Source organism: Triturus cristatus, chromosome 12 (genome assembly GCF_964204655.1).
Source record: "Triturus cristatus chromosome 12, aTriCri1.1, whole genome shotgun sequence".
Taxonomy (NCBI): domain Eukaryota; kingdom Metazoa; phylum Chordata; class Amphibia; order Caudata; family Salamandridae; genus Triturus; species Triturus cristatus.
The window spans coordinates 719,871,248-719,881,020 of record NC_140595.1 but is presented as its reverse complement, the minus strand read 5'-3'; the positions used below and the strand labels follow the sequence as shown (position 1 = coordinate 719,881,020).

At 40.1% G+C, this 9,773-nt stretch overlaps 3 non-coding genes across 3 annotated transcripts; all 3 read left to right on the top strand.

The window, feature by feature from the left end:
* Positions 1-634: 634 nt before the first annotated feature.
* TRNAS-UGA (transfer RNA serine (anticodon UGA)) lies at positions 635-716 on the top strand. Its single transcript has one exon. It is a non-coding gene; the product is annotated as a tRNA-Ser (tRNA).
* A 3,907-nt stretch (positions 717-4,623) lies between these two features.
* On the top strand, positions 4,624-4,705 carry TRNAS-UGA (transfer RNA serine (anticodon UGA)). Its single transcript has one exon. It is a non-coding gene; the product is annotated as a tRNA-Ser (tRNA).
* A 3,907-nt stretch (positions 4,706-8,612) lies between these two features.
* TRNAL-UAA (transfer RNA leucine (anticodon UAA)) lies at positions 8,613-8,694 on the top strand. The gene has a single exon. It is a non-coding gene; the product is annotated as a tRNA-Leu (tRNA).
* The last annotated feature ends 1,079 nt before the right edge of the window (positions 8,695-9,773 follow it).

The following is a 9,773-nucleotide window of genomic DNA, read 5'->3' as shown; positions in this document are numbered from 1 at the left end:
GTCAAACCTCTGGGCACTGAGGACTCTGTGCACACTGTACCTTTTTGGGAACAGTATATACAGAGCCACTTTCTCACAGTAGTGATAAAGTGATTAGAGTCCTAAGGCCAACATAAAGATAGAGCAAAACGTGAGGTAAAAAGCAAAAAGGTCGCTGGTAGGCCACCTTAAGGATGCCATGTCTAACAAAAATTAGCTGAGGATTACGTGAGTAAAACATCAGGTTTCTCTACGGCATTTGGTGAGACAAGTGGGCCTTCTTTTATCTTCCATTCAAGCAATCTTTGACGGACCCATTTATTACAGAGCTCTTCAAGGATTAAAGATAAGGTACTTACAAAGGAGTCACAAATACTCAGAGATGGTAGACTTCTGTAATATGGGTCGTAGACTAAAAGCAGCGCAAAAACAGAGTGCAACAGGGTCCAAAAAATTGAGTGCCACATGAGAGTTTGCATGCAAGCGTATCCTTTTACAGATCCAGAGATATACTCATGCAATTTTTGTTTTTAGGACAGAACGTGCATGATGAAAAAAACATTGTTTTTAAAAAGCGCATTGCAGAATATCAGTACTTTGATGTGGGACAACTTGAATACTTTCAAACAAAATATTTGCATGCAGCTTACAGTAAGTTGTTGTGGCCGAGTGGTTAAGGCGATGGACTTGAAATCCATTGGGGTCTCCCCGTGCAGTTTCGAATCCTGCCAACAACGAGAATCTTGTTATTATCGGCTACAATTTCAGAAGTTAACCTTTAGTATTTCTTCAATTTCAGTTTTATAAATAGGTGGCTTATTTTTGTGTCACTATTGCCTCTCCACATATTTATTATCGCTACCTCTTTCATGTCTTTGCTACATCTCTCTTCCTACTTTAGCACTGGTGTAAACGCTTCAAATTATTATACCATTGCTCTCTCAATCATACCTGGGCATGCACTTGAAACTTACTTTACCAATAAAAGATGCAAAGAGAGAAATAGAACAAAAGTGCTGGCTGGATTTGGCAAACACACTTCATAAAACTGCATTTTCTTTTTTATTCTCCCCCGTGTTACATGCTTAACCTCTCCCTATGTAATTTCTCTTAATCTGCTGTCCCAGGAAGAGAATTTCATCTACAGGCTCTTTCTGTGTTTTTTTCCTTAGTCTTTCTTTCCCTTTTCTTAGCTGTGTAACTGTTCCTTTACGCTCTCTATTTACGCGCCATTAATCTCATTTGAGCTCCTTGCTCCCGCTCCTGTTTTCTCCAACTCTCATACTGCCAGTTCTCTCTTTCTCTGTGGTTGGTGGCTAAAATCCAGAGCTTTCGAAGCCACGTGGTTTCTGCCTCTTGTTGTCAGACTTGAATTGGAAAAGGAACCATATTAACAAGCCTTTACCACTCACACACGGCGGAAGTTTATACTTTAATTCAGTGAGCTAAGAAAAGCGTGTTGTGGGTCCCCTACGAGCCATGGTGCTTGCTTCATCATGATTTGGAACCAGTCATTAGCCGCAGCTCTGCTAATGAGCCACTGAGGTCAGTTTCAATAATTACTCAAAAACATGACCTTGCAGCCCGCCCTCAACTGTGTATTTATATTAATTTACTGCTGTTCGTGTGATTAGCTGGGAGGAGCTCACGGCGGCATCCTCCCTATAAAAGTGTGGATGGATCACTCCTTAACTCTTTCTTGCTTCACATACAAATGGCTTGAAAGGTGCAGGGAAGATGCAGGTCTAATAGACAGACTAGAAGGTCTGTGCCAAGTGGGTTTCTCTGCATTGGTGTCCCATCACAGGCCCGCAAGTGTAATGTGTTATCTTTGACTCTTGGCAGTTCACAAGCAGGCGGCCAGGAAACGGTTTCAGCCTATCAACCACTGAGGAGACGCAGCCTCTGTATGAGGAATGAGGAAGCAATGAATACATCCAGCCTATCACAGGAGCAGCCCTGAGTGTTCCAAATTATAAATTCTCCATGTTAGTGTATGGCATTGACCCCATGTAGCTCTCCGTGATCGTATAGTGGTTAGTACTCTGCGTTGTGGCCGCAGCAACCTTGGTTCGAATCCAAGTTACGGCATTGTGGTTGGCAATGTTACGGCAGTTGGGTTCTGCTTTTACAGAATTACCAAATGTACCAGAGGTTTAAATATTTAAACCATCTAACAACAAAATATTTAATTTAACATGATTATAAGCTGTAGCTATAATGTATTTACTTACATAAATTATCGTTCTTGAACCTATTGTGGGTGGAGGGGGAGCGGAGCTCACCCCCCAGGTGCAGTTGAGTAACCTGTGTTGTGGCTCTCTACAGGGAAGGCACAAATGTTGCTGTCACCCAGCCCAATCCAGACGTGTATTGGGGCCTGGTTTCAGGTAAATAGAGCAGTAAGTGCAGAGAAATGTTCACTCTCTAAAAGTGGCATTTCTAAAATAGTAAAGTTAAATCCAACCTCACCAGTAAGTAGGATTTTCAATAAATAAATAAAGCTACTCCTCTCCGATATGGAATTACCAAATAAAAAGTATAGGGGAATACCCAATGCTAACCTATGAGAGAGGTAGACCTCACAGTAGTGAAAAATGAAATAGACTGTTTGGTACTTACAGGACATGCAAACCACCAAAGTACATATCTTATCTTTTACTTGCATAGCATCATGCACCTAGGACTACCTAGGGCCTACCTTAGGGGTAAATTATATGTAATAAAAGGGGAGTTTAGGGCTTGGCAAGTAGACTGGGACTCCCCTGGGAGACCCTTGAGTCTATGCCCAGAACCATAACTCTGCCAGTCGAGTACTTACCTAAAAGCCGATAACTCACTTCTCTTCCATAGGCTAACATTGACTGGTTCCACTTGGAATTTCTTCTAAGTGTGGAGTTTTGGAACTTTAAAATATTCATCTAAAATCAGCCGAACAACGAATTCTGATTTACTCACCTGTTATCAGGAGAGACCTCAGTGCTGCATCTTGTAGCTCAGTACTGACCCTGAAAAGTAATTTTAACCGTACTTACCAGTAACTCGAATTTTCTTCCATAGGATATCATTGCTTGCTTTTTGCTGACAAAATTTTTAAGTGTCGATTTTTGAAACTTACAAATATTCTTTAAAAATCGTACCAATTGTGAAAACGTAATTGCTTACCTGTTTTAGATAGATGTCCCAGTACTGAGCCTAGGAGCCCAGCACTGAATTACCAAAGTAACGAGAATGTACTTTACCCGTAACTTGAATTTTCTTCCATAGGAAACCATTGACTGTTTTTCTGTAAAATTTCTTCTAAGTGTCGATTTTGCAAACTTATAAATATTCCTTAAAAATCGCTTGTATAACTTAAACGCAGTTTCTCAACTGCTTACAGGTGGTACAGTAGTGCTGGATCTAGGATCCAACACTGACATAGAAAAAGTAACCATAACCCCACCTACCTGCTAAGTGAATTTCCTTCCATAGGATAACATTGGTAATTTGCTCAGAAAAAATTTCTAAGTGTCAACTTTTAAAATAGCAAAATATTGCTTGAAAATCACAACAGTTACTAAAACGAATTTACTCACTTGTTTCCAAGAACTGTCCCAGGACTGAATCTAGGATCCAGTCCTGGATTTAGAAAAGTAATCCTGAAAGTAATTAATTGCATATAACTTAAAATTCCCATTGAGCTCAATGTATTATTGTATTTGAAATTGTGTTTCCTATTGCAATAAACTGTAACTATTACCTGCAAAAGTCAATTGCCTATTGCAAAGTTTTTAACTAAAGCATCTTATTCTGAGAAAGTATATTTTGATACCTATTGTTGGTTCTAAAATAAAACAACGATATATTTTTTATACAAACCATTGGCCTAGAGTTCAGTTCTTGAGTGTGTGAGACCATTTGCTGACTGAGTGTGTACAACAAATGCTTTACACTGTCCTCGGATACTGCCTTACTGCTCGAGCAAGCTACCACTTTAGAGAGTAAGGTTATATCAAACTTTAGCCTCTGTCAAACCTCTGGGCACTGAGGACTCTGTGCACACTGTACCTTTTTGGGAACAGTATATACAGAGCCACTTTCTCACAGTAGTGATAAAGTGATTAGAGTCCTAAGGCCAACATAAAGATAGAGCAAAACGTGAGGTAAAAAGCAAAAAGGTCGCTGGTAGGCCACCTTAAGGATGCCATGTCTAACAAAAATTAGCTGAGGATTACGTGAGTAAAACATCAGGTTTCTCTACGGCATTTGGTGAGACAAGTGGGCCTTCTTTTATCTTCCATTCAAGCAATCTTTGACGGACCCATTTATTACAGAGCTCTTCAAGGATTAAAGATAAGGTACTTACAAAGGAGTCACAAATACTCAGAGATGGTAGACTTCTGTAATATGGGTCGTAGACTAAAAGCAGCGCAAAAACAGAGTGCAACAGGGTCCAAAAAATTGAGTGCCACATGAGAGTTTGCATGCAAGCGTATCCTTTTACAGATCCAGAGATATACTCATGCAATTTTTGTTTTTAGGACAGAACGTGCATGATGAAAAAAACATTGTTTTTAAAAAGCGCATTGCAGAATATCAGTACTTTGATGTGGGACAACTTGAATACTTTCAAACAAAATATTTGCATGCAGCTTACAGTAAGTTGTTGTGGCCGAGTGGTTAAGGCGATGGACTTGAAATCCATTGGGGTCTCCCCGTGCAGTTTCGAATCCTGCCAACAACGAGAATCTTGTTATTATCGGCTACAATTTCAGAAGTTAACCTTTAGTATTTCTTCAATTTCAGTTTTATAAATAGGTGGCTTATTTTTGTGTCACTATTGCCTCTCCACATATTTATTATCGCTACCTCTTTCATGTCTTTGCTACATCTCTCTTCCTACTTTAGCACTGGTGTAAACGCTTCAAATTATTATACCATTGCTCTCTCAATCATACCTGGGCATGCACTTGAAACTTACTTTACCAATAAAAGATGCAAAGAGAGAAATAGAACAAAAGTGCTGGCTGGATTTGGCAAACACACTTCATAAAACTGCATTTTCTTTTTTATTCTCCCCCGTGTTACATGCTTAACCTCTCCCTATGTAATTTCTCTTAATCTGCTGTCCCAGGAAGAGAATTTCATCTACAGGCTCTTTCTGTGTTTTTTTCCTTAGTCTTTCTTTCCCTTTTCTTAGCTGTGTAACTGTTCCTTTACGCTCTCTATTTACGCGCCATTAATCTCATTTGAGCTCCTTGCTCCCGCTCCTGTTTTCTCCAACTCTCATACTGCCAGTTCTCTCTTTCTCTGTGGTTGGTGGCTAAAATCCAGAGCTTTCGAAGCCACGTGGTTTCTGCCTCTTGTTGTCAGACTTGAATTGGAAAAGGAACCATATTAACAAGCCTTTACCACTCACACACGGCGGAAGTTTATACTTTAATTCAGTGAGCTAAGAAAAGCGTGTTGTGGGTCCCCTACGAGCCATGGTGCTTGCTTCATCATGATTTGGAACCAGTCATTAGCCGCAGCTCTGCTAATGAGCCACTGAGGTCAGTTTCAATAATTACTCAAAAACATGACCTTGCAGCCCGCCCTCAACTGTGTATTTATATTAATTTACTGCTGTTCGTGTGATTAGCTGGGAGGAGCTCACGGCGGCATCCTCCCTATAAAAGTGTGGATGGATCACTCCTTAACTCTTTCTTGCTTCACATACAAATGGCTTGAAAGGTGCAGGGAAGATGCAGGTCTAATAGACAGACTAGAAGGTCTGTGCCAAGTGGGTTTCTCTGCATTGGTGTCCCATCACAGGCCCGCAAGTGTAATGTGTTATCTTTGACTCTTGGCAGTTCACAAGCAGGCGGCCAGGAAACGGTTTCAGCCTATCAACCACTGAGGAGACGCAGCCTCTGTATGAGGAATGAGGAAGCAATGAATACATCCAGCCTATCACAGGAGCAGCCCTGAGTGTTCCAAATTATAAATTCTCCATGTTAGTGTATGGCATTGACCCCATGTAGCTCTCCGTGATCGTATAGTGGTTAGTACTCTGCGTTGTGGCCGCAGCAACCTTGGTTCGAATCCAAGTTACGGCATTGTGGTTGGCAATGTTACGGCAGTTGGGTTCTGCTTTTACAGAATTACCAAATGTACCAGAGGTTTAAATATTTAAACCATCTAACAACAAAATATTTAATTTAACATGATTATAAGCTGTAGCTATAATGTATTTACTTACATAAATTATCGTTCTTGAACCTATTGTGGGTGGAGGGGGAGCGGAGCTCACCCCCCAGGTGCAGTTGAGTAACCTGTGTTGTGGCTCTCTACAGGGAAGGCACAAATGTTGCTGTCACCCAGCCCAATCCAGACGTGTATTGGGGCCTGGTTTCAGGTAAATAGAGCAGTAAGTGCAGAGAAATGTTCACTCTCTAAAAGTGGCATTTCTAAAATAGTAAAGTTAAATCCAACCTCACCAGTAAGTAGGATTTTCAATAAATAAATAAAGCTACTCCTCTCCGATATGGAATTACCAAATAAAAAGTATAGGGGAATACCCAATGCTAACCTATGAGAGAGGTAGACCTCACAGTAGTGAAAAATGAAATAGACTGTTTGGTACTTACAGGACATGCAAACCACCAAAGTACATATCTTATCTTTTACTTGCATAGCATCATGCACCTAGGACTACCTAGGGCCTACCTTAGGGGTAAATTATATGTAATAAAAGGGGAGTTTAGGGCTTGGCAAGTAGACTGGGACTCCCCTGGGAGACCCTTGAGTCTATGCCCAGAACCATAACTCTGCCAGTCGAGTACTTACCTAAAAGCCGATAACTCACTTCTCTTCCATAGGCTAACATTGACTGGTTCCACTTGGAATTTCTTCTAAGTGTGGAGTTTTGGAACTTTAAAATATTCATCTAAAATCAGCCGAACAACGAATTCTGATTTACTCACCTGTTATCAGGAGAGACCTCAGTGCTGCATCTTGTAGCTCAGTACTGACCCTGAAAAGTAATTTTAACCGTACTTACCAGTAACTCGAATTTTCTTCCATAGGATATCATTGCTTGCTTTTTGCTGACAAAATTTTTAAGTGTCGATTTTTGAAACTTACAAATATTCTTTAAAAATCGTACCAATTGTGAAAACGTAATTGCTTACCTGTTTTAGATAGATGTCCCAGTACTGAGCCTAGGAGCCCAGCACTGAATTACCAAAGTAACGAGAATGTACTTTACCCGTAACTTGAATTTTCTTCCATAGGAAACCATTGACTGTTTTTCTGTAAAATTTCTTCTAAGTGTCGATTTTGCAAACTTATAAATATTCCTTAAAAATCGCTTGTATAACTTAAACGCAGTTTCTCAACTGCTTACAGGTGGTACAGTAGTGCTGGATCTAGGATCCAACACTGACATAGAAAAAGTAACCATAACCCCACCTACCTGCTAAGTGAATTTCCTTCCATAGGATAACATTGGTAATTTGCTCAGAAAAAATTTCTAAGTGTCAACTTTTAAAATAGCAAAATATTGCTTGAAAATCACAACAGTTACTAAAACGAATTTACTCACTTGTTTCCAAGAACTGTCCCAGGACTGAATCTAGGATCCAGTCCTGGATTTAGAAAAGTAATCCTGAAAGTAATTAATTGCATATAACTTAAAATTCCCATTGAGCTCAATGTATTATTGTATTTGAAATTGTGTTTCCTATTGCAATAAACTGTAACTATTACCTGCAAAAGTCAATTGCCTATTGCAAAGTTTTTAACTAAAGCATCTTATTCTGAGAAAGTATATTTTGATACCTATTGTTGGTTCTAAAATAAAACAACGATATATTTTTTATACAAACCATTGGCCTAGAGTTCAGTTCTTGAGTGTGTGAGACCATTTGCTGACTGAGTGTGTACAACAAATGCTTTACACTGTCCTCGGATACTGCCTTACTGCTCGAGCAAGCTACCACTTTAGAGAGTAAGGTTATATCAAACTTTAGCCTCTGTCAAACCTCTGGGCACTGAGGACTCTGTGCACACTGTACCTTTTTGGGAACAGTATATACAGAGCCACTTTCTCACAGTAGTGATAAAGTGATTAGAGTCCTAAGGCCAACATAAAGATAGAGCAAAACGTGAGGTAAAAAGCAAAAAGGTCGCTGGTAGGCCACCTTAAGGATGCCATGTCTAACAAAAATTAACTGAGGATTACGTGAGTAAAACATCAGGTTTCTCTACGGCATTTGGTGAGACAAGTGGGCCTTCTTTTATCTTCCATTCAAGCAATCTTTGATGGACCCATTTATTATAGAGCTCTTCAAGGATTAAAGATAAGGTACTTACAAAGGAGTCACAAATACTCAGAGATGGTAGACTTCTGTAATATGGGTCGTAGACTAAAAGCAGCGCAAAAACAGAGTGCAACAGGGTCCAAAAAATTGAGTGCCACATGAGAGTTTGCATGCAAGCGTATCCTTTTACAGATCCAGAGATATACTCATGCAATTTTTGTTTTTAGGACAGAACGTGCATGATGAAAAAAACATTGTTTTTAAAAAGCGCATTGCAGAATATCAGTACTCTGATGTGGGACAACTTGAATACTTTCAAACAAAATATTTGCATGCAGCTTACAGTAAGTTGTTGTGGCCGAGTGGTTAAGGCGATGGACTTAAAATCCATTGGGGTCTCCCCGCGCAGGTTCGAATCCTGCCAACAACGAGAATCTTGTTATTATCGGCTACAATTTCAGAAGTTAACCTTTAGTATTTCTTCAATTTCAGTTTTATAAATAGGTGGCTTATTTTTGTGTCACTATTGCCTCTCCACATATTTATTATCGCTACCTCTTTCATGTCTTTGCTACATCTCTCTTCCTACTTTAGCACTGGTGTAAACGCTTCAAATTATTATACCATTGCTCTCTCAATCATACCTGGGCATGCACTTGAAACTTACTTTACCAATAAAAGATGCAAAGAGAGAAATAGAACAAAAGTGCTGGCTGGATTTGGCAAACACACTTCATAAAACTGCATTTTCTTTTTTATTCTCCCCCGTGTTACATGCTTAACCTCTCCCTATGTAATTTCTCTTAATCTGCTGTCCCAGGAAGAGAATTTCATCTACAGGCTCTTTCTGTGTTTTTTTCCTTAGTCTTTCTTTCCCTTTTCTTAGCTGTGTAACTGTTCCTTTACGCTCTCTATTTACGCGCCATTAATCTCATTTGAGCTCCTTGCTCCCGCTCCTGTTTTCTCCAACTCTCATACTGCCAGTTCTCTCTTTCTCTGTGGTTGGTGGCTAAAATCCAGAGCTTTCGAAGCCACGTGGTTTCTGCCTCTTGTTGTCAGACTTGAATTGGAAAAGGAACCATATTAACAAGCCTTTACCACTCACACACGGCGGAAGTTTATACTTTAATTCAGTGAGCTAAGAAAAGCGTGTTGTGGGTCCCCTACGAGCCATGGTGCTTGCTTCATCATGATTTGGAACCAGTCATTAGCCGCAGCTCTGCTAATGAGCCACTGAGGTCAGTTTCAATAATTACTCAAAAACATGACCTTGCAACCCGCCCTCAACTGTGTATTTATATTACTTTACTGCTGTTCGTGTGATTAGCTGGGAGGAGCTCACGGCGGCATCCTCCCTATAAAAGTGTGGATGGATCACTCCTTAACTCTTTCTTGCTTCACATACAAATGGCTTGAAAGGTGCAGGGAAGATGCAGGTCTAATAGACAGACTAGAAGGTCTGTGCCAAGTGGGTTTCTCTGCATTGGTGTCCCATCACAGGCCCGCAAG